This window comes from Eretmochelys imbricata, chromosome 1 (assembly GCF_965152235.1).
Source record: "Eretmochelys imbricata isolate rEreImb1 chromosome 1, rEreImb1.hap1, whole genome shotgun sequence".
Taxonomy (NCBI): Eukaryota; Metazoa; Chordata; order Testudines; family Cheloniidae; genus Eretmochelys; species Eretmochelys imbricata.
The window spans coordinates 280,291,201-280,314,035 of NC_135572.1; the positions used below are offsets into that span (position 1 = coordinate 280,291,201).

General features: G+C 50.3%; 1 protein-coding gene across 6 annotated transcripts in view; it reads left to right on the forward strand.

Annotated features, from left to right (window-relative positions):
* ATP2B1 (ATPase plasma membrane Ca2+ transporting 1) overlaps positions 1 to 22,835 on the forward strand; it is a 134,307-nt gene that overhangs the window by 43,874 nt on the left and 67,598 nt on the right. The window contains exons 2-3 of one of the 6 annotated variants that reach the window (XM_077832426.1): positions 11,975 to 12,168; positions 13,282 to 13,506. The exons of 3 other annotated variants lie outside the window; for them this stretch is intronic. The gene's annotated coding sequence lies outside the window, so the exon portion shown is untranslated. Of the gene's footprint in view, positions 1 to 11,971; positions 12,169 to 13,281; positions 13,507 to 22,835 lie in introns of all 6 variants that reach the window. 2 more of the 6 variants (XM_077832435.1, XM_077832457.1) reach the window with 2 other exon arrangements.

Consider the following 22,835-nt stretch of genomic DNA (forward strand, 5'->3'; position numbering starts at 1 on the left):
AATTCTTGACATCTGATTTGTGTCCATTTATTCTTTTACGTAGAGACTGTCCAGTTTGACCAATGTACATGGCAGAGGGGCATTGCTGGCACATGATGGCATAAATCACATTGGTGGATGTGCAGGTGAACGAGCCTCTGATAGTGTGGCTGATGTTATTAGGCCCTGTGATGGTGTCCCCTGAATAGATATGTGGGCACAATTGGCAACGGGCTTTGTTGCAAGGATAAGTTCCTGGGTTAGTGGTTCTGTTGTGTGGTATGTGGTTGTTGGTGAGTATTTGCTTCAGGTTGCGGGGCTGTCTGTAGGCAAGGACTGGCCTGTCTCCCAAGATTTGTGAGAGTGTTGGGTCATCCTTTAGGATAGGTTGTAGATCCTTAATAATGCGTTGGAGGGGTTTTAGTTGGGGGCTGAAGGTGACGGCTAGTGGCGTTCTGTTATTTTCTTTGTTAGGCCTGTCCTGTAGTAGGTAACTTCTGGGAACTCTTCTGGCTCTATCAATCTGTTTCTTTAGTTCCGCAGGTGGGTATTGTAGTTGTAAGAAAGCTTGACAGAGATCTTGTAAGTGTTTGTCTCTGTCTGAGGGGTTGGAGCAAATGCGGTTGTATCGCAGAGCTTGGCTGTAGACGATGGATCGTGTGGTGTGGTCAGGGTGAAAGCTGGAGGCATGCAGGTAGGAATAGCGGTCAGTAGGTTTCCGGTACAGGGTGGTGTTTGTGACCATTGTTTATTAGCACTGTAGTGTCCAGGAAGTGGATCTCTTGTGTGGACTGGACCAGGCTGAGGTTGGTGGTGGGATGGAAATTGTTGAAATCATGGTGGAATTCTTCAAGGGCTTCTTTTCCATGGGTCCAGATGATGAAGATGTCATCAATATAGCGCAAGTAGAGTAGGGGCTTTAGGGGACGAGAGCTGAGGAAGTGTTGTTCTAAATCAGCCATAAAAATGTTGGCATACTGTTGGGCCATGCGGGTACCCATAGCAGTGCCGCTGATCTGAAGGTATACATTGTCCCCAAATGTGAAATAGTTATGGGTAAGGACAAAGTCACAAAGTTCAGCCACCAGGTTAGCCGTGACATTATCGGGGATAGTGTTCCTGACGGCTTGTAGTCCATCTTTGTGTGGAATGTTGGTGTAGAGGGCTTCTACATCCATAGTGGCCCAGGAACCTATCGTTGCAACAAAGCCCATTGCCAACTCTGTCCACATATTTATTCAAGTGACACCATCAAAGGACCTAATCACATTAGCCACACTATCAGGGGCTCGTACACCTGCACATCTACCAATGTGATATATGCCATCATGTGCCAGCAATGCCCCTTTGCTATGTACATTGGCCAAACTGGACAGTCTCCACGCAAAAGTATAAATGGACACAAATCTGACATCAGGAATCGTATCGTTCAAAAACCGGTAGGTGAACACTTCAACCTCTCTGGTCACTCAGTAAGAGACTTAAAGGTGGCAATTTTTGAAGCTTTTTTTGTTGCAAAACAGACTCCAGCGAGAAACTGCTGAGCTTGAATTAATATGCAAAGTAGATAGCATTAACTTGGGTTTGAATAGAGACTGGGAATGGCTGGGTCATTACACAAATTGAATCTATTTCCCCATGTTAAGTATCCTCACACCTTCTTGTCAACTGTCTAAATGGGCCATCTTGATTATCACTACAAGGTTTTTTGTTTTTGTTTTTTGTTTTCCTGCTGATAATAGCTCATCTTAATTAGCCTTTTACAGTTGGTATGGCTACTTCCACCTTTTCATGGTGTGTGCGTGTGGGGGTGGGTGGGTGTGATATATGATCATCTTCCATTCTGTGCATCCCATGAAGTGGGCTGTAGCCCATGAAAGCTTATGCTCAAATAAATTTGTTAGTCTCTAAGGTGCCACAGGTACTCTTGGTTGTTTTTTTTTTTTGAGGTATTGCTGTTTATCTTTGTGAATATGAAAATAACCTTAAATTTTTATAGAGCAAAACCACAGAAATGTTGATCTCAATTCTGATTCCCTAAGAAAGTATAGGGAAAATGATGTAAAACTTCTGTGAAACAACTCTGGTTTACTTAACTAGTGCTTGATATCCTACGTAGTAATGCACTTACGTTGTCCATTTTCTGAGCATGTGAAACTTGGTTAGCTCGTTCACTGTCTTCCGAAAGAAAAGGAAGGTGTATGGCTTGGCTGCAATGAATGCGTCTTCAAATGAAGATAACATTGAATCTCAAACCTTTTCAAACAACAAAGTGGAAATCGGGTATCCTGCCCATTTAGGGACTGCTGGAATGTGTGTATATCTGGACTGGGACTGTTTGATAAAATGCCTCCCTTTGCTGCTGCTTCCTTAATGGAGACTGGCGGGATGAGAGCCTAACTTCTTACTCTTTGAAAGATAGCAAAAAGAAGAGGGTTTCAGCATAATAAGTCACTTAGCTAGGGCAACATACCTTGCAGGAGGACCAGGCTCAGTCTTGCTTTGCGTCTCATCGTTGTGTGGTCAAAAATTGACACTCTCATATTTTTATTTTTATTTTTTAGTGTATAATTGCACTGTTACAAATTCTTAATGAGCATATACACAATTGGGTGCAACAAATGTTTGATGCCACAGGGATCTGAACTACAAGGCCTCCATCCATGCCTCTTACCTCCCTGATTGTACATCTACCGTCCTCTCAACAAAAGTCAGAGTTGCTGCTCGTTATGCTGTCAAGGTGAATAAACAGAATTTACTTCTCTGATGAGTCTCTGACAAGGATCCTTCATTGAAGGAGCCTGACAATAGCTTAGAATCATAGAATATCAGGGTTGGAAGGGACCCCTGAAGGTCATCTAGTCCAACCCCCTGCTCGAAGCAGGACCAATTCCCAGTTATATCATCCCAGCCAGGGCTTTGTCAAGCCTGACCTTAAAAACTTCCAAGGAAGGAGATTCCACCACCTCCCTAGGCAACGCATTCCAGTGTTTCACCACCCTCTTAGTGAAAAAGTTTTTCCTAATATCCAATCTAAACCTCCCCCACTGCAACTTGAGGCCATTACTCCTCGTTCTGTCATCTGCTACCATTGAGAACAGTCTAGAGCCATCCTCTTTGGAACCCCCTTCCAGGTAGTTGAAAGCAGCTATCAAATCCCCCCTCATTCTTCTCTTCTGCAGGCTAAACAATCCCAGCTCCCTCAGCCTCTCCTCATAAGTCATGTGTTCTAGACCCCTAATCATTTTTGTTGCCCTTCGCTGGACTCTCTCCAATTTATCCACATCCTTCTTGTAGTGTGGGGCCCAAAACTGGACACAGTACTCCAGATGAGGCCTCACCAATGTCGAATAGAGGGGGACGATCACGTCCCTCGATCTGCTCGCTATGCCCCTACTTATACAATTTGTTTAATCAGAAGACTATTTTGATGATAGGAAACATATAAATGCCATAGTGTTAACCAGAGTACCCTGCATTTCTCTTATGCTTTAGAACAAGGGTCAGCAACCTATGGCACGTGTGCCAAAGATGGCACGAGAGCCGATTTTTAATGGCATGCTGCTGCCTGCTGAGTCCCAGCCACCGGCCCTGCTCAGCATGCTGCCGAACCCATGCTGGGACCCCGGCAGGCAGCATTGTGCCATTAAAAATCCTGCCCGCCCGGCCTGCTCTTCTCTGCGGGAGCGCCCCCTCCGCGCCCCCCCCCCCCCGCGGCTGCTGCTGCAGAGCAGGCAAGCTTCCCCCCTCCCCCGCCTCTTCCCCAAGCATGCTGCGTTCCTGCCCTTCTTCCTCTCCCTCCCTGCTGCTGATCAGCTGATGGCCCTTGCGAGGGAGGGGGAGAAGCGGAGCCGCAGCGCGCTCGCTGCTCCGGGGAGGAGACGGAGAAGAAGTGGGGGCGGGGCCTTGGAGAAAGAGGGTGGAATCAGGGCATATCCCCTCCAGCCCCCTGCTGTGAGCCTCTCTGGGCAGGGGGCTGGGAGCACCCCCACGAACCCAGCCTACACACCCAGCCTTATGCCCTGACTCCTGCACCCCACACGCATACCCAGCCTCCTCACACCCCATTTCCTGACTCTTGCATCCCCCACATTCCCACCTGCACCCCTTGCACCAAATGGGAGCTGCCTAGGTAAGCACTCCACACCCCAACCCTGAGCCCCCTCCCTCATTCTAGCTCCAGGCCAGACCCTACACCCCAACCCCCAGCCTGCTCCTTCACCCCCAGCCCTGTGCTCAGTGCACTCCCACCCTCAGCTCAGTGCAGAGAGGGAGGAAGAGAATTGGTTAGAACCAGGGAGAAGGTAGGTACCCACTCTATGTGGGAAGGGCTGGGATCCCAGACCGGCAGCGGGCTGAGCAGGGCCGGGGGACTGAACCCTAGACTGGCAGCGGGCTGAGCCGCTCAGCCCGCTGCCGGTCTGGGGTTCTGGCTGCCAGCCCCTTGCTAGCCAGGGTCCCGGCCGCAGGCCATACTCAGCCTGTAGCCGGCCTAGGTGAACAGAACCCCAGGCTGGCAGTGGGCTGAGCAGGCTGGTGGCGTAAGATCAGCATTTTAATTTAATTTTAAGTGACGTTTCTTAAACATTTTGAAAACCTTGTTTACTTTACATATGACAATAGTTTAGTTATATAATATATAGATTTATAGAGAGAGACCTTCTAAAAAACGTTAAAATGTATTTCTGGCATGCGAAACCTTAAATTAACGTGAATAAATGAAGACTCAGGACACCATTTCACTTTTGAAAGGTTGCTAACCCCTGCTTTAGAAGATAGTGTAACGCTTTCATATAACTTGTTTTATTACAAAAAGGGTTATAGCTTCAAAAAGATTCAAGTTTTTGCGTTGACACATCTTGCAGTTTCTGTCAAAATATTGTGCCTGGCTAGAGCCTTCCGGTATCTGTTGGAAATCTTCTGAAAGATTCCCATGCAGAACTTCCTGTAATTTAAATAATGTGCTCTTACACTACTTGATATAGGAAGTCTAGTCATGTCATGTTCTACACAGCATGCATCTCTGACCAGCTGACCACTCTTGCTTAGGGTTGTGGATTAAGTTAAAATACAGCACTTGGGCTAACGTTCCTGCAGGGCTGTTCATTTGCGATAAGTAGTACAATGTAGGCAACAAGAAATTTGTTAGGTTTCAAGTAGTGGAGGATTTTCCTACTGAGCCTTTTCACTCCACCTCTAACAGATTCAAGAGGCATCAAACAAATATGGATGTTGGGAAATGAAAAATTTAAGAGGAGCTGTCTCATCAGGTGTGGCCTGGGGAGAAAAATCTTTCATTCCTTTTAAAATTTTGGTGTCAGAGAATCTGATGATGGGAGTAGAATTAGTAATTTCAGTTTCTAGTGGCTGTCCTATTTTCAATCTTAGTTCCTCATCTCAATTTTTATGCCGTTTTAAGAGAGGGCCAGTCTTATGTAGGCTGTAAACAACATATTTAAATAGAACATTTAACCCATAGTGACAATACGTATTTGGGGCAGTCAAAACAAATAAGATATCTCCTGTAGGGGGGAAAAGTTTCTCCTCTCATAGCAAACAATCCAAATAATTTTATTTAGGATTGTAAAAGTCTCTAAATCAGACTTGACAGGCTAAAAAAAGATGAAATGTTAGTGATCATAAAGCCCTTGTAGAGCAGGTACTGGATGAGATCAGTGGAAATTTTCTGAAGCTTCCTTAAATTAGACCTAATCTGAAAAACTCAAGCATATCATACAATGCAAAACTTTGGTGGCTTGAGTGTAGCATTAAACACTGTTTTAATACTTTGAGATATTTAAATCGGCCTTTCAAGAAATATCAGATCGTGGAGCAGTGTTTGAAATTTTTGAAAAGCTTACTTTCACAGTCATGGATAAAACTGAAAACAGCCGAAAAGTCCTACGAATTTCTTTTCTCGGTATGTTGCTGTTTAATTGGTTCAAGAGGGAGATAAACAAAAGACCTTTTGTATGGGCAGTTCAGTGTCAAACTTCCATCCATTAATTCTTAAAATAACTTTTTTGTAATATAATAGGAGGATTCTCTCCCTTTACTCTTTCATGCTCTGTCATAAATATAAAGGGAAGGGTAAACACCTTTAAAATTCCTCCTGGCCAGAGGAAAAACCCTTTCACCTGTAAAGGGTTAAGAAGCTAGGATAACCTCGCTGGCACTTGAGCAAAATGACCAATGAGGAGACAAGATACTTTCAAAGCTGGAGGTGGGGAGAAACAAAGGCGCGCGCGCTCTCTCTCTCTCTCTGTGATGCTTTTGCCGGGAACAGAACAGGAATGGAGTCATAGGGTACATCTACACTATGGAATTAGGTCGAATTTATAGAAGTTGTTTTTTTAGAAATCGGTTTTATATATTCGAGTGTGTGTGTGTCCCACAGAAAATGCTCTAAGTGCATTAACTTGGCAGAGTGCTTCCACAGTACTGAGGCTAGAGTCGACTTCCGGAGCATTGCACTGTGGGTGGCTATCCCACAGTTCCCGCAGTCTCCGCTGCCCATTGGAATTCTGGGTTGAGATCCCAATGCCTGATGGAGCTAAAACATTGTCACGGGTGGTTCTGGGTACATATCGTCAGGCCCCCGTTCCCTCCCTCTGTGAAAGCAAGGGCAGACAATTGTTTGGCGCCTTTTTTTCCTGAGTTACCTGTGCAGACGCCATACCACGGCAAGCATGGAGCCCACTCAGGTAACCGTCACCGTATGCCTCCTGGGTGCTGGCAGATGCGGTACTGCATTGCTACACAGTAGCAGCAACCCATTGCCTTGTGGCAACAGACGGTGCAATATGACTGGTAGCCGTCATCATCATGTCCGAGGTGCTCGTGGCCACATCGGCCAGGAGCGCCTGGGCAGACATGGGCGCAGGGACTACATTTGGAGTGACTTGACCAGGTCATTCTCTTTAGTCCTGCAGTCAGTCCTATTGAACCGTCTTATGGTGAGCAGGCAGGCGATATGGATTGCTAGCAGCCATATTGTACCATCTTCTGCCAGGCAGGCAAGAGATGAGGATGGCATGCAGTCCTTCTGCACCGTCTGCTGCCAGCCAAAGATGTAAAAGATAGATGGAGTGGATCAAAACAAGAAATAGACCAGATTTGTTTTGTACTCATTTGCTTCTCCCCCTCCCCCGTCTAGGGGACTCATTCCTCTAGGTCACACTGTAGTCACTCACAGAGAAGGTGCAGCGAGGTAAATCTAGCCATGTATCAATCAGAGGCCAGACTAAACTCCTTGTTCCAATAAGAACAATAACTTAGGTGCACCATTTCTTATTGGAACCCTCCATGAAGTCCTGCCTGAAATACTCCTTGATGTAAAGCCACCCCCTTTGTTGATTTTTAGCTCCCTGAAGCCAACGCTGTAAGCCGTGTCGTCAGTCGCCCCTCCCTCCATCAGAGCAACGGCAGACAATCGTTCCGTGCCTTTTTTCTGTGCGGACGCCATACCAAGGCAAGCATGGAAGCCGCTCAGCTCTCTTGTGCAATTAGGAGCACATTAAACACCACACGCATTATCCAGCAGTATATGCAGCACCAGAACCTGGCAGAGCGATACCGGGCGAGGAGGCGACGTCAGCACGGTCACGTGAGTGATCAGGACATGGACACAGATTTCTCTGAAAGCATGGACCCTGCCAATGCATGCATCATGGTGCTAATGGGGCAGGTTCATGCTGTGGAACGCCGATTCTGGGCTCGGGAAACAACCACAGACTGGTGGGACCGCATAGTGTTGCAGGTCTGGGACAATTCCCAGTGGCTGCGAAACTTTCGCATGCGTAAGGGCACTTTCATGGAACTTTGTGACTCGCTTTCCCCTGCCTTGAAGCGCATGAATACCAAGATGAAAGCAGCCCTCACAGTTGAGAAGCGGGTGGCGATAGCCCTGTGGAAGCTTGCAACGCCAGACAGCTACCGGTCAGTTGGGAATCAATTTGGAGTGGGCAAATCTACTGTGGGGGCTGCTGTGATGCAAGTAGCCCACGCAATCAAAGATCTGCTGATATCAAGGGTAGTGACTCTGGGAAATGTGCAGGTCATAGTGGATGGCTTTGCTGCAATGGGATTCCCTAACTGTGGTGGGGCCATAGACAGAACCCATATCCCTATCTTGGCACCGGAACACCAAGCCGCCGAGTACATAAACTGCAAGGGGTACTTTTCGATAGTGCTGCAAGCTCTGGTGGATCACAAGGGACGTTTCACCAACATCAACGTGGCATGTCCGGGAAAGGTACATGACACTCGCATCTTCAGGAACTCTGGTCTGTTTCAAATGCTGCAGGAAGGGACTTTATTCCCAGACCAGAAAATAACTGTTGGGGATGTTGAAATGCCTATATGTATCCTTGGGGACCCAGCCTACCCCTTAATGCCATGGCTCATGAAGCCATACACAGGCAGCCTGGACAGTAGTCAGGAGCTGTTCAACTACAGGCTGAGCAAGTGCAGAATGGTGGTAGAATGTGCATTTGGACGTTTAAAGGCGCGCTGGCGCAGTTTACTGACTCGCTTAGACCTCAGCGAAACCAATATTCCCACTGTTATTACTGCTTGCTGTGTGCTCACAATATCTGTGAGAGTAAGGGGAAGACGTTTATGGTGGGGTGGGAGGTTGAGGCAAATCGCCTGGCTGCTGGTTACGCGCAGCCAGACACCAGGGCGGTTAGAAGAGCACAGGAGGGCGCGGTACGCATCAGAGAAGCTTTGAAAACCAGTTTCATGACTGGCCAGGCTATGGTGTGAAAGTTCTGTTTGTTTCTCCTTGATGAAACCCCCCGCCCCTTGGTTCACTCTACTTCCCTGTAAGCTAACCACCCGCCCCTCCTCCCTTCAATCACCGCTTGCAGAGGCAATAAAGTCATTGTTGCTTCACATTCATGCATTCTTTATTCATTCATCACACAAACAGGGGGATGACTACCAAGGTAGCCCAGGAGGGGTGGTGGAGGAGGGAAGGAAAATGCCGCACAGCACTTTAAGAGTTTACAACTTTAAAATTTATTGAATGACAGCCTTCTTTTTTTTTGGGCAATCCTCTATGGTGGAGTGGCTGGTTGGCCGGAGGCCCCCCCCACCACGTTCTTGGGCGTCTGGGTATGGAGGCTATGGAACTTGGGGGGGAGGGCGGTTGGTTACAGAGGGGCTGCAGTGGCAGTCTGTGCTCCAGCTGCCTTTGCTGCAGCTCAACCATACACTGGAGCATACTGGTTTGGTCCTCCAGCAGCGTCAGCATTGAATCCTGCCTCCTCTCATCATGCTGCCGCCACATTTGAGCTTCAGCCCTCTCTTCAGCCCGCCACCTCTCCTCCCGGTCATTTTGTGCTTTCCTGCACTCTGACATTTTTGCCTCCACGCATTCGTCTGTGCTCTGTCAGTGTGGGAGGACAGCATGAGCTCAGAACATTTCATCACTAAGATTAGAAAGAAAAAAAACGCACTCACTAGCCTCTGGGAAGGAGAAGATCCTGTGATCATTGAAACACATGCAGCTGGTAGAGGGAAAAAAAAAAAAAGGGACAGTGGTATGTAAAAAGACACATTTTATAAAACAGTGGCTACACTCTTTCAGGGTAAACCTTGCTGTTAACATTACATACATAGCACATGTGCTTTCGTTACAAGGTCGCATTTTGCCTCCCCCCACCGCGTGGCTACCCCCTCAACCCTCCCTCTTCCCTGTGGCTAACAGCGGGGAACATTTCTGTTCAGCCACAGGCAAACAGCCCAGCAGGAACGGGCACCTCTGAGTGTCCCCTGAAGAAAAGCACCCTATTTCAACCAGGTGACCATGAATGATATCTCACTCTCCTAAGGATAACACAGAGAGATAAAGAACGGATGTTGTTTGAACGCCAGCAAACATACACTGCAATGCTTTGTTGTACAATGATTCCCGAGTACATGTTACTGGCCTGGAGTGGTAAAGTGTCCTACCATGAAGGACGCAATAAGGCTGCCCTCCCCAGAAACCTTTTGCAAAGGCTTTGAGAGTACATCCAGGAGAGCCGTGAATGCCAGGGCAAATTAATCCTTTCACATGCTTGCTTTTAAACCATGTATAGTATTTTAAAAGGTACACTCACCGGAGGTCCCTTCTCCGCCTGCCGGGTCCAGGAAGCAGCCTTGGGTGGGTTCGGGGGGTACTGGCTCCAGGTCTAGGGTGAGAAACAGTTCCTGGTTGTCGGGAAAACCGGTTTCTCCGCTTGCTTGCTGTGAGCTATCTACAAGCTCCTCCTGATCATCATCATCCCCAAAACCTGCTTCCATGTTGCCTCCATCTCCATTGAAGGAGTCAAACAACACGGCTGGGGTAGTGGTGGCTGAACCCCCTAAAATGGCATGCAGCTCATCATAAAGCGGCATGTTTGGGGCTCTGACCCGGAGTGGCCATTCGCATCTCTGGTTTTCTGGTAGGCTTGCTTCAGCTCCTTAAGTTTCACGCGGCATTGCTTTGGGTCCCTGTTATGGCCTCTGTCCTTCATGCCCTTGGAGATTTTGACAAAGGTTTTGGCATTTCAACAACTGGAACGGAGTTCTGATAGCACGGATTCCTCTCCCCATACAGCGATCAGATCCTGTACCTCCTGTTCAGTCCATGCTGGAGCTCTTTTGCGATTCTGGGACTCCATCATGGTCACCTCTGCTGATGAGCTCTGCACTCACCTGCAGCTTGCCACACTGGCCAAACAGGAAATGAGATTCAAAAGTTCGCGGTTCTTTTCCTGTCTACCTGGCCAGTGCATCTGAGTTGAGAGTGCTGTCCAGAGCGGTCACAATGGAGCACTCTGGGATAGCTCCCAGAGGCCAGTACTGTCGCATCGTGTCCACAGTACCCCAAATTCGACCCAGCAAGGCTGATTTAAGCGCTAATCCACTTGTCAGGGGTGGAGTAAGGAAATCGATTTTAAGAGCCCTTTAAGTCAAAATGAAGGGCTTCATCGTGTGGATGGGTGCAGGTTTACATCGATTTAACGCTGCTAAATTCGACCTAATGTCCTAGTGTAGACCAGGGCTTAGAACTTAGTAAGTAATCTAGCTAGATATGCATTAGATTCTGGTTGTTTTAAATGGCTGAGAAAATAAGCAGTGCTGAATGGAATGTATATTCCTGTTTTTGTGTCTTTTTGTATCTTAAGGTTTTGCCTAGGGGATTCTCTGTTTTGAATCTAATTACCCTATAAAGTATTTACCATCCTGATTTTACAGAGGTGATTCTTTTACTTTTTCTTCAGTTAAAATTCTTCTTTTAAGAACCTGATTGCTTTTTCATTGTTATTAATATCCAAGGGTTTGGATCTGTGTTCACCTATGCAAATTGGTGAGGATTTTTATCAAGCCTTCCCCAGGAAAGGGGATGTAGGGTTTGGGGAGGATTTTGTGGGGAAAGATGTTTCCAAGCGGGCTCTTTCCCGGTTATATATTTGTTAGATGCTTGGTGGTGACAGCAATAAAGTCCCAGGGCAAAAGGTAAAATAGTTTGTACCTTGGGCAAGTTTTAACCCAAGCTGGTAAAAATAAGCTTAGGGGTTTTTCATGCAGGTCCCCACATCTGTACCCTAGAGTTCAGAGTGGAGAAGGAACCTTTACATGCTCTTATTCATAGATTGAAGAATAAACACAGGGCCTCCAGGTCTCTCCAGTCTGTTTTACAACATAGCCTTGTATTAATATATTGGAATATTTTGAAAGAACTACTTAAATCCTCTATCAGTTTGGTCCTTTACCATACTCAGGTTTAGAACTTCTGAATTTTAGGGGAATGTTAACAAGATTTGACCTTCCTTGGTAAGTTAGTAGGCATTTAAGGTAAATATCCTCTTCATCAGCTGTTTAAACCTGGACACACTAAACTGGGGGAGAGGAGAACACGATGAATACATTAATCTCTAGAGCCCCTGTCTTCTCTAATAACGTTAAATATATAATGGTCTAATAGTTTCTGATGTCTTGATTTCTCAATCTGTTAAAGCAGTTTACCAGTTGGAACTTAGGAGTCTTAACCGGTGATGTTACCAGCAGGAGGTGGTCCCAGGGTGTCAGCCTCTGCAGACACCAGCAGTTTCTGGTCTTCCATGCTGCCACTAGGCGAAGGTCTTGGAGCAACAGCCAATTCACATTATTTTCGGTAAAAGGAACGCTTACGAATGAGCTTCTGTTACAAGCTAGGTAACTGAATAGAACTTCTGAAACTATTTAAACGTGCTATCAAATTATTCTTTGACAGATCAAAAGATTTTGGGACCTCTGACTTTTATCCTAAGGAACCCAGGAGCCATAGGTCCTGTCTACTCTAGGAAGTTAGGTCGGTATAACTACATTGCTGAGGGGTGTTAAAAAAAAGAAATACACACCCTGAATGATGCATTTAAATCAACCAAACCCCTGGTGTAGATCGTGCTAGTTCTGTCAAACTTGCTACTGCGTCTCCAGGAGGTGGGTTACCGACACTGATGGGAGAGGCTCTTCTGTCGGTGTAGATAGTATCTTCACTGCAGTACTGCAGTGGTGCCACTGCATTGTTTTTTTGGAGGGGTGTGTGTGTGTGTGTGGGGGGGGGGGGTTAAACTGTAGACAAGCCCATAGTAATGAAGCCTTGTGTTGGTAGAGGCTGTCTTCATTTCCATTGCAGGGCTGGAGGTATATTAAATGAAAAAATTATCTATTGAAAATAGATGTCCACTAAAGCTGCTTTCTGGGAGACTTTTAGCTATGCTAGTTAAGCTCACTCCTTTTAAGCTGTTCATTCCACTGTCCACTCTCAAGCAAGTTGCACACACAGAAGCAATGTCTACAAAAGGGGCAGCAGCATCATTTCATCAAAATTACCTAATCCAAGCACTTTTTTAGTTACTCCAACTAGGAATATTTTCACCCTTTTTTTTTTTTTCCCCCCCCAGATTTCCTCTGCTTTTTATGCCAACTTGTAACCTCTCCAGGAACCTTTAAGGCTCCTGGTATCAGTTTAGTTTAGACTCCTCAATTTTGTATAAATCTGAATCCAAAGTTTGCTTTTTATAAACAATGTTATGTAACTTGCCACATTGGACCCTGTTACTCTACACTCTAATTGCAAAACACAGGCCTTTGTACAACAGTTCAGCCCCAAAACTCTTCTAATTAGAAAAGAGATCACCTTTTTCTTTTTTTAAAAAAACCTACATACAATTTTAGACTTTGATAACTTTTTGAAAATTAGTCACAGGGACGAAATTTGAGGTGACGTTCTCCTAAATAGCATAATTCCAGCAAAGCAACTTTTCATCTTCTCCCTCCCCACAGGAAGTGTGTTATGAGAATGACTCAACTATTTATGTATACAGCAATGTACAGTGTGGTAGGAGCGTCATGGAACAAAACAGTACCTGCCCTGAGGATCTCAACCTAATTTGTACACAAGTAACTTTAAAAAAAAAAAAAAAAAAAAAAAGTACATCGATATAAAAATCCTGTTTGACACCAGCTATCTTAAAATTAATCTGTGAAACTTGAAAATGCTTGAAGATGGTAAGTGAATTCAAATATCTGGAGACAGTTCTTACCAGAATGCAAACTGTGGGTTCATAGTCTTGTTGGTTCTTTGAGCTCATTAGATTAAGTCAGTGGCTTTCCTGAGATAATCACTTTGGGAGTCTTTTCCCATAATAAAGCTGGGCTATTGATAATGTGCAGTTAAAGGTCAACTTCTTTGCAAAGAAGTGCATCAGCTAAGGCTTAAAACCTATAAGTAACTTTGAACTATTGTAATAGTTCATAATCTAACTCACAGTTGCAAAGGATGTCTAACTGGTGAAACTGACATTTGAAGGTCCATGACGTGTTTGAGTAAACTGACCACCATGTGAGTGAGATCTGGCCCTGTCTGGGGGGAGGGTGTTTACTTTCAACTTGGCATATTGCTCTTACTGAAAGGTTTTGTTAAATACACATGAAAAACATCTACCTGCATTCTAATTTTATGCTCAAATAGGTTAAATATGATTTCAGTGGTGAGGAATTACTTGTCAAGATATTTTAGCTAAAATTCCAATGGTATGTCATGAGGTTTGTCTCCAGTGTTTTGTGTTTTTTTGTTGTTGTTGTTGCATATTCGCTTACTTGCATCCTGTCTTGCAAAATATATGCTTATCCCCCATCTGCTTACTGTGGGGTTCTTGAACTGTCATCAAAACCTTTTAACATTGGTCATTGTCTAACCCGTTACTGGACTAGGTGGACCTCAGTTCTGATCCTGTAGGGCAATTCCTTTAATCCTGTTTTATGGAAGTAACACGTAGATTGTCCAAAACTGACCTCTCATTAGGTATCCAAAGTATGAGTCTTAATTGGATAGCTTCTTCTTTTCATTAGAAAATAGCAGTTAGAGCTTTGCTTACACACACTTATATGAAAAATGTAGACTCCATCATGAAGGAAGGGGGGAGGCTTTACTTGTATTGAGTTATTTTAACGGGTCTAGCTGCTTGAGAAGCTGTAATTCTGTCTCAAGCACATGAATTTGAATGCAGCTTGTTCTCTAGTGACTGTCAGTATCTTGATGGTGATTTGAACTTGTGATTTAAGTTTGCCTTTTTGAGATGCTTATAGTAATAAAGCCTCCAGCTTTGGCCCTCAGAGGCTAATTACTAAGCATAGAGACTGAACTACTAGCTGACCTGTACTGATAGTCCCTCTAGGTAATTGCTGAAGGCCATGTAGGGAACTTCATGCTTCTAGTACCCTGTTGTATTCCTTTTTGTGAGTAAATAAATGAGTCAGTTTCTAGGGCTGTGAGACAAAGTTCCTGCTCTATCTTGGTGGGTCTTGCGCTTATTGGCAGATTTGCTCGCCTTGGAGCTTCACAGCAGCCCTCAGCTTGGCCGTTTTTCTGAATCCACAGTCCAGGTCGACTCCTCCTGTGTCTGACCAGGAGTTGTGAGGATTTTGGGGGGAACCCAGGCCCGCCCTCTACTCCGGGTTCCAGCCCAGGGCCCTGTGGAATGCAGCTGTCTAGAGTGCCTTCTGGAACAGCTGTGCGACAGCTACAACTCCCTGGGCTACTTCCACATGGCCTCCTCCCAAGACCTTTTTTATCCTCACTATAGGACCTTCCTCCTGGTTTCTGATAATGTTTGTACACCTCAGTCCTCCAACAGTCCACGTTCTCACTCTCAGCTTTTCACATGCATACCACAAACTGAAGTGAGCTCCTTTTTAAAACCCAGGTGCCCTGATTAGCCTTCCTTAATTGATTCTAGCAGCTTCTTGATTGGCTACAGGTGTTCTAATCAGCCTGTCTTAATTGTCTCCAGAAGGTTCCTGATTGTTCTGGAACCTTCCCTGCTCCCTTACCCAGGGAAAGGGACCTCCTTCGCTTGCTGCTCAACTATCTGCTTTCTACTCTCTCCTAAAGCCCCCTGGCCTGGGCTTTTCTTACTTTTTGACCCTGCCTCAGTCCCCCACTTCCCCCAACCGGGCCAGACACTTTTTCTTCGTTTTGGTTTTTTTTGCTGTTTTTTGCTGCCGTTCGAGTGCTGGTCGGCTTCCAGCTTGCTGCCAGCCCCGCCACGGCTGCCCTCGGATGCTGCTACTGCTTTAGCTGAAACTCCCGAGGGGGGGGGGGGGAGGACTGCCAACCCGCTCCCCGGAGGAGGGGAGTGGAAGCCCCCAGACCCAGCCGTTTGCTGTTTTTGTGGACCCGTAATTAATCGACAGGTTATTTTTTTCTTCTTATCTGCTTGGCATTTCTGGAATGCTCCACAACGCCCGGAAGAGAAGACAGCTGACAGACATCGCCCAGGGAAGCTACAAATCATTGTGGAGGGGGCCGTAAGATGGAGTAACTTTTGAACTCTACTCTCGTGTGGGGGGAGTTTGACTGACTGTGTCTTAACTGTGTTTGTAGGGGCACAGGGGGTGTGGCACAGAGCTGCCCCCCATCCATCGGTGCCCCCCCCAACACTACTACAACCGTCACGCCCCCCCCGCCATCGGTCCCCGCTGGCAACTTGCCATCTGCCTCTGGATTCAGCTGCTTGCTATGAATTCCGCCATCCGGACCAGACACAACAGCCGACCAAACGAAACTCTTTGGACAAACGCGCGTGGGTCCACATCATTCCCCCCCCGGGACTGCCCACCCCACAGTTTGCCCCTACTACCTGACCCCAACTCCTGTGTCCTCTCCCTGTCCAGTCCGACCCATTTAGCCCCCCTGCCTGCAGCCCAGCAGGGAGAAATGGTTAATCTGCGCCCCCCCCCCCCTTCTGGTGCCTCCCCGTCTCTCCCTGCTCACAATGGCAGGGAATGAGAGAGGTGAGGCCCTTCTAACAACCTCAGCTGCCCCTCCCCCACCTTACCCCCCTGCCCAAGCCCCCCCCCCCCACTGCTGCCAAAACACCTGCCACCGCCCCCACTGGGGCATCGGTAGCAGCCCCCCCCCCACGCCTGCCGCCTCGTCATCTCGCCCACCCACCGCCTCCGCTACCATCAATAGTGTCCGGGGTCCCTTTCCCACCATGACCAGGAAGCACGGCATCCGTTGCCTCCTGGTGCCCGCCTCACCCCACGTGGAGACATATGTGCAGGTGTTGGCGAGGGTGGTAGGACCCACGCCTATTGTGGCAGCCTCCAAAATGTACGGGAAGGTTGTCTTTTTCTTAGCATCGGAGGCCGCTGCCCAGAAGGCAGTGGAGAAGGGCCTGGCGGGGGGGGCGGGGGCGGTGTTCGTTCCTCTGGAACCGCTAGAGGTCCTGGGCGTCCGCCTAGTCCGGACCTCCGTCCGTCCTTTTTTGCCCAATGCCGCCCTGTTACCCGCTCTCTTTACCCTGGGGAAACCCGTTTCTGTCATCAGCCCTCTCCCGTTAGGCTGCAAGGACCCCACCCTCCGTCATGTCCTTTCATTCCGCCAGCAAGTGCAGCTTCTACCGCCGGCGGCAGTATGTGACGGAGAGGCGCTTGAGGGGTCCTTCCTAGTCCCATACCAGGGAGCCTGCTATCAGGTCTACTGTTCCACAGGAGAGGCCCGGTGCTACCTCTGCTGATCAGTGGGGCATGTCCGAAGAGACTGCCCTTTGGCCCGGCGGGGAGGGGCACCCGAGACCCGGCAGGACATCGGCTCCGTCATTGCCGACGCCCCTGGCCGCCTGGCACCTGAAACCACCTCTCCTCCTGCTCGATCCACTACTGCTCCCGCCCGGGCACAAGAGACACCTCCCCTACAATGCCCAGACGAGCGAGGGAGCCCCGCCCTTGCTGTTAACAATCCAGCAGAGCCTATGGAGGAGGGTGCAGCAAAGATATTACCGGGCATAGGAGAGGGCCTGCCCCAAGGAGAACCCTCCCCCCCAAGCCCCTGAACCATCGCCTCTGCCCCCCCGACACGACCCCTGCTAACCAGCCCCTAGACGATGCTATGGAAGGCTGGACCCTAGTCCAGGGAAAGCGAGGCAAGCAGAAAGCTCGCGCTCCGCTGCACCGATCCGATGCGGAGGCTCCCCAGAAGACCAGGAAGGGGGGCACTGACACTGAGCCTTCCGCTATGCCCACGAGTGAGATCCATCCGCCGGTGTTGGGAGGGGAAGACAAAATAGCACTGGAAGGTAGGATCTCTCCTCCATTGGAGACCCTCCCCTCCAAGACCCCTGAGGAAGCTCCTTCTGCCCGAACCTCCCACGAACCCCGAAGCGACTGTCATAGCGGGCGCCAGAGGGGAGACCCCCCCGGGGTAGCAGAAGACGACCTCTCCTCCATGAATGAGGAGATCGAGGCCCTAGGTTTGATCCCGGTCACCCAGGGAGAGGATGACCTACTGCCGGCTGGCCTTGATCTGGGCAACCTCACCCCAGTCCCCTTTCCCCATGCTCCCTCCCCCTAACCGCCTTCCCGGGCGGGCACCCTACAGAAGGTAGTCCACCTGATGCCGTGGCTGCCAAATCCACCACAGAGCCTGCGCCTAGCATCACTGGGAGCCCCCTCCCCACCCCCTTAACCCTCGAATCTGTTCAGGAGGCGCCACCTCTTAGCTGCTTGCCTCCCGAAGTCCAGAGCCTTGCCTCTGCCCCCGCCACCACTCCTGTCCCTGCCCAGTCCACCTCCTCCTGCAATGCTATTGCCGCCACTGGGGTTATTTCTTTCCCTTTTTTTGTGGATCCCCCCCAAGGGGCAGCCTTTGCATTTTCCTGCCACGACCCATTAGGAGCTGTAATTTTTCCCTCCGCCGTCTCCTTCTATCCCAAGGCTTGAGATGGGCCTAATAACTTTAGCCTGTCAGACACCCCGTCGGTGGTCTGCACCCTGCCTGCCCGCCTCAGCGGACGACGAGGCTGCACCAAGAGCCCCACCAGGGAATAACAGGCAAATCGCAACCCCCCTCCCCCATGAGCCGCAAAAAGCGCAGCGGGAGTTTTTAGAAGACATCCGTGGCTCCCGCAATAGGGTACAGTTAGCTCTCCAGCTATGGGGGGACTTTGATCAAATCCTCCGGGCCACAGGGGCCCTTATAAAGGAGGGTAGAGGGAAAGGAAGGCACAGTGCCGCGGCCTACGGGTGGGCCCGCAGCTTCTGTGATGATTTAATCACTTACGGGATGGGTCACGGATTGTTGCGCGACCCACCGGAGGCCACGAACACCCCCGCCAACAAGGAACCCCCACCCCCCCAGCCCTCCGCAAGATGCCTCTCTTTACTGCAACTTTGAACACCAGGGGCTGTAGGATGGCTCTCTGCAGGTCCCAGGTGCTCTCTTACCTTCGGGAAGGAGGGTACTCTGTGGTTTTCTTGCAGGAGACCCATATGGATCTAACCGCAGAGGACAGCTGGTGGCTGGAGTGGGGGGACGGTGTCTACTTTAGCCACTTCACGATTCGACAAGCTGGAGTGGGGACCCTGTTTTCCCCCAGCCTACGGCCCGAGGTGCTAGGGGTCACTGAGGCCGTGCCGGGCCACTTGCTGCATCTCCGAGTCCGTGTGGAGGGGCTCGTGGTCAACCTCGTTAACATCTATGCCCCGACAATGAGCCTGAAGCGGCCGCAATTCTATCAGCGGGTGTCTGACTTCTTTGGCACCCTAGATTCTCATGAGTGCCTAGTCCTGGGAGGGGCTTTATAACACCACCCTAGAGGAGCAGGACCGCTCGGTGGCCAAGCTGAGCCCAGCCGCCGTGAACATTCTCTGAGAAATAGTCGAACATCACACCCTAGTGGACGTCTGGCGTGACCACCACCCAGATGACACTTCCACGTTCACCTTTGTCCGGGTGGAGGCCCATCGGTCACACCACTCTCGGTTGGACCGTATTTATTTATCCTGTTTCCATCTTTCACAAGCCTACTCCTCCAACATTCGGCCGGCCCCATTTTCTGACCATCATCTAGCCACCGTAATAGCCTCCCTCTGTGCAGAGAGGCCGGGGCCGGCCTATTGGCATTTTAACTACAGCCTGTTGGAAGATGAGGGCTTCGTGACGTCCTTCCGGGAGTTTTGGCTGGCCTGGTGAGAGCAGCGGCCTGCCTTTTCCTCGGCGCGGCGATGGTGGGATCTAGGGAGGGTGCGCGCCAAGCTCTTCTGCCGTGACTACACCTGGGGCACAAGCCGACGGAGAAATGCAGCGATAGAACAGTTGGAACGGGAGGTCTTAGAGATGGAGAGGCGTCTGGCCACCAGCCCCGAGTATCTGTTCCTCTGCGGAGCGTGCCGGGAGAAGCGGGAGGAGCTCCAGGCCCTCGAGGACCATCGGGTCCGAGGTGCCTTTGTTCGATCCCGCATCTGCCTCCTTCAGGAGATGGATCGCGGCTCCCATTTCTTCTATGTCCTAGAGAAAACGAGGGGGGCCAAGAAACACGTCACCTGCCTTCTAGCAGAAGACGGCACCCCCCTCACGGATCCAGTGGAGACGTGTGGGAGGGCCCGTGACTTCTACACAAGCCTTTTCTCCCCGGATCCGACCAATCCTGGTGCTTGCAGGGTGCTCTGGGAGGAACTCCCCACGGTCAGCGTGGGCGACCGAGACCAGCTAGAGCTGCCTCTCACCCTGGCCGGGTTCTCGGAAGCCCTCCATCGCATGCCCACCAATAAATCTCCGGGCACGGGCAGGCTGACCGTGGAGTTCTACCGCGCATTCTGGGACATCCTTGGCCCAGACCTAGCCACTGTCTGGGCCGAGTCTTTGAAGGGCGGGGTCCTCCCTCTTTCGTGCAGGCGAGCGGTGCTCGTGTTGTTGCCGAAGAAGGGGGACCTCTGCGATTTACGAAACTGGCGTCCCGTCTCGCACCTTAGCACGGACTACAAAATCGTAGCGATAGCAATCTCGCTGCGGCCAGGGTCCGTGACGGCGGACGTGATCCACCCAGACCAGACCTACACTGTCCCGGGCCGCAGCATTTTTGATGACCTATTTCTAGTCCGAGACCTTTTGGAACTCGGGCGTAGAGACGGTCTGTTGTTCACCCTCCTGTCTCTTGATCAGGAGAAGGCGTTCGATAGAGTGGACCATGGGTACCTCCTGGGCACTCTGCAGGCATTTGGATTCGGACCTCAGTTTGTGAGTTTTCTCCGGGTGCTGTATGTTTCCGTGGAGTGTCTGGTTAGGCTCAACTGGACCCTGACCGAACCGGTCAGCTTCGGGTGAGGAGTACGGCAGAGGTGCCCCTTCTCGGGCCAGCTGTACGCTCTGGCGATCGAGCCCTTCCTCTGCCTCCTCCGCAGGAGGTTGACAGGGTTGGTGCTGCGGGAGCCAGAGCTGTGACTGGTCCTGTCAGCGTACGCCGATGACGTGGTCCTCGTGGTTCAGGACTCGGGCGACTTGGCGCGGGTGGAGGCTTGCCAGCCCATCTATTCGGCAGCCTCCTCCGCCCGAGTCAACTGGGTCAAGAGATCTGGCTTGGCGGTGGGGGACCGGCAGCAGGTAAGCTCCCTCCCACCCGTGCTTCAGACCATCCGGTGGAGTGCTGGTCCACTGCTCTATCTCGGCATTTACCTTTCTGCCACGCAGCCTTCTCCACTGGAGAACTGGCAAAATTTAGAAGGCGGGGTGATAGAGCGGCTCCGGAAATGGACGAGGCTACTCCGATGTCTCTCCCTCCGAGGGAGAGCACTGGTGCTTAACCAACTAGTCCTGTCCACGTTCTGGTACCGGCTCAACACCCTGGTCCCGGCCCCGGGTTTCCTGACCAACCTCCGGACATCGATTCTAGAGTTCTTTTGGTCAGGAATGCACTGGGCCCCTGTTGGGGTTCTTCATCTACCCCTGAAAGAAGGAGGGAAGGGCCTGAAGCGTTTGCGCACTGAGGTCCGTGTCTTCCGTCTCCAGGCCCTGCAGAGGCTCTTTTATAGTGCAGGTAGTTCGATGTGGAGCATATTGGCGCACGCCTTCCTGCGCCGCTTCCAAGGGCTCCGATAAGACTGGCAGTTCTTTTATCTCTGTCCAAGAGGTTTTCCGTGAGACCTCTCCGGGCTGCCGGTCTTCTACCAGGACCTCCTCCGGACCTGGAAACTGTTTCTAACGACCAGGTCCGTGGCGGCCGCCGTGGGAGCAGATTTCCTCGCGGAGCCCCTACTACACAACCCGCAGCTCCGTGTGCAGGTGGCGGAGTCCCGCTGAGTGTGCCAGAGTTTGGTCCTGGCAGAAGTCACGAGAGTCGGAGACCTCCTGGACCACAACTGGGGAGACTGACTGGATCCCCTGACGCTCACTCGGCGCATAGGGCTCTCCAGACCTCATACCCCCTGGCGCGTACTTCAGGAGGTGAAGGCCACCTTGATGCCCGCTGCTCGGGCTTATCTCAACCGAGCCCTGCGCGAGGGCGCACTCTGCCCACCCTCTACCCCAGGCCCGCTGGACCCTTCAATTGGGCCCCTACCCCGTAGATCCCAACAAACCCCTCACCCTTTCGCTGCGAGCCGGCTGCATGAACTGCAGCTGGTCAGCTTTCAAGTCGCGCCACGGAAATATTTATACACACTCATGATTCACACCCTTCACGCCCACACCCTGGTGTCCCGCCCCGATACAAAGTGGCGGGACCTCCCACCACCTTTGGAGGGTGACCAACCCCGGTGGGCCAGCCTGTATTCCACCTTGGTCCCGAGGCCCATCGGGGACATTAGTTGGCGGCTCCTTCACGGAGCTGTGAGCACGGGCGTGTTTTTGACGCGGTTCACCCCCATCCCGGATACTTGCCCTTTTTGCAACGTGAGGGAAACTCTGGCACACGTATATTTAGAGTGTGCCAGGCTGCAGCCCTTTTTCCGGCTCCTCACGAATATTTTATTACGCTTTTGGCTACACTTTTCCCCTCACCTTTTTATCTACACACTCCCCATCTGTGGCCCCACAAGATCACAAGATCTCCTGGTTAACCTTCTCCTAGGCCTAGCTAAAACAGCCATTTATAAAACCAGAGATGGGAGGTTGGCTAATGAAGCGTCCTGTGATTGTAGGGCCGTTTTCCGATCCTCAGTACATTCACGTATCCGGGCGGAGTTCCTCTGGGCGGCGTCCACCGACTCCCTTGACGCCTTCGAGGAGCGGTGGGCGCTGTCCGAGGTTCTCTGCTCGGTGACCCCGTCCGGTTCCCTCCGTCTGACCCTTTGATTGAGGGGAAGAACGAGAGACCCCAGCTGTTGCCGCTGTGGATACCATTGTTACTGTCACCTAGGAGGGGTCCTATCACACGTGGTGTACATCCCCCTTACCCCCAAACCGGCCACCCCGCAGCCGTGCCCATCTTGTCGGGCACTCTCAGGAGAGGAATAGTCAGTGACACTGGGCGTGGCACTAGGTAACTCGAGGGAGTGGAAGGCCATGAGTGTCGAGGAAGCCCCCTGCTCTAGGCCACTAGGTAACTCAGGAGGGTGGA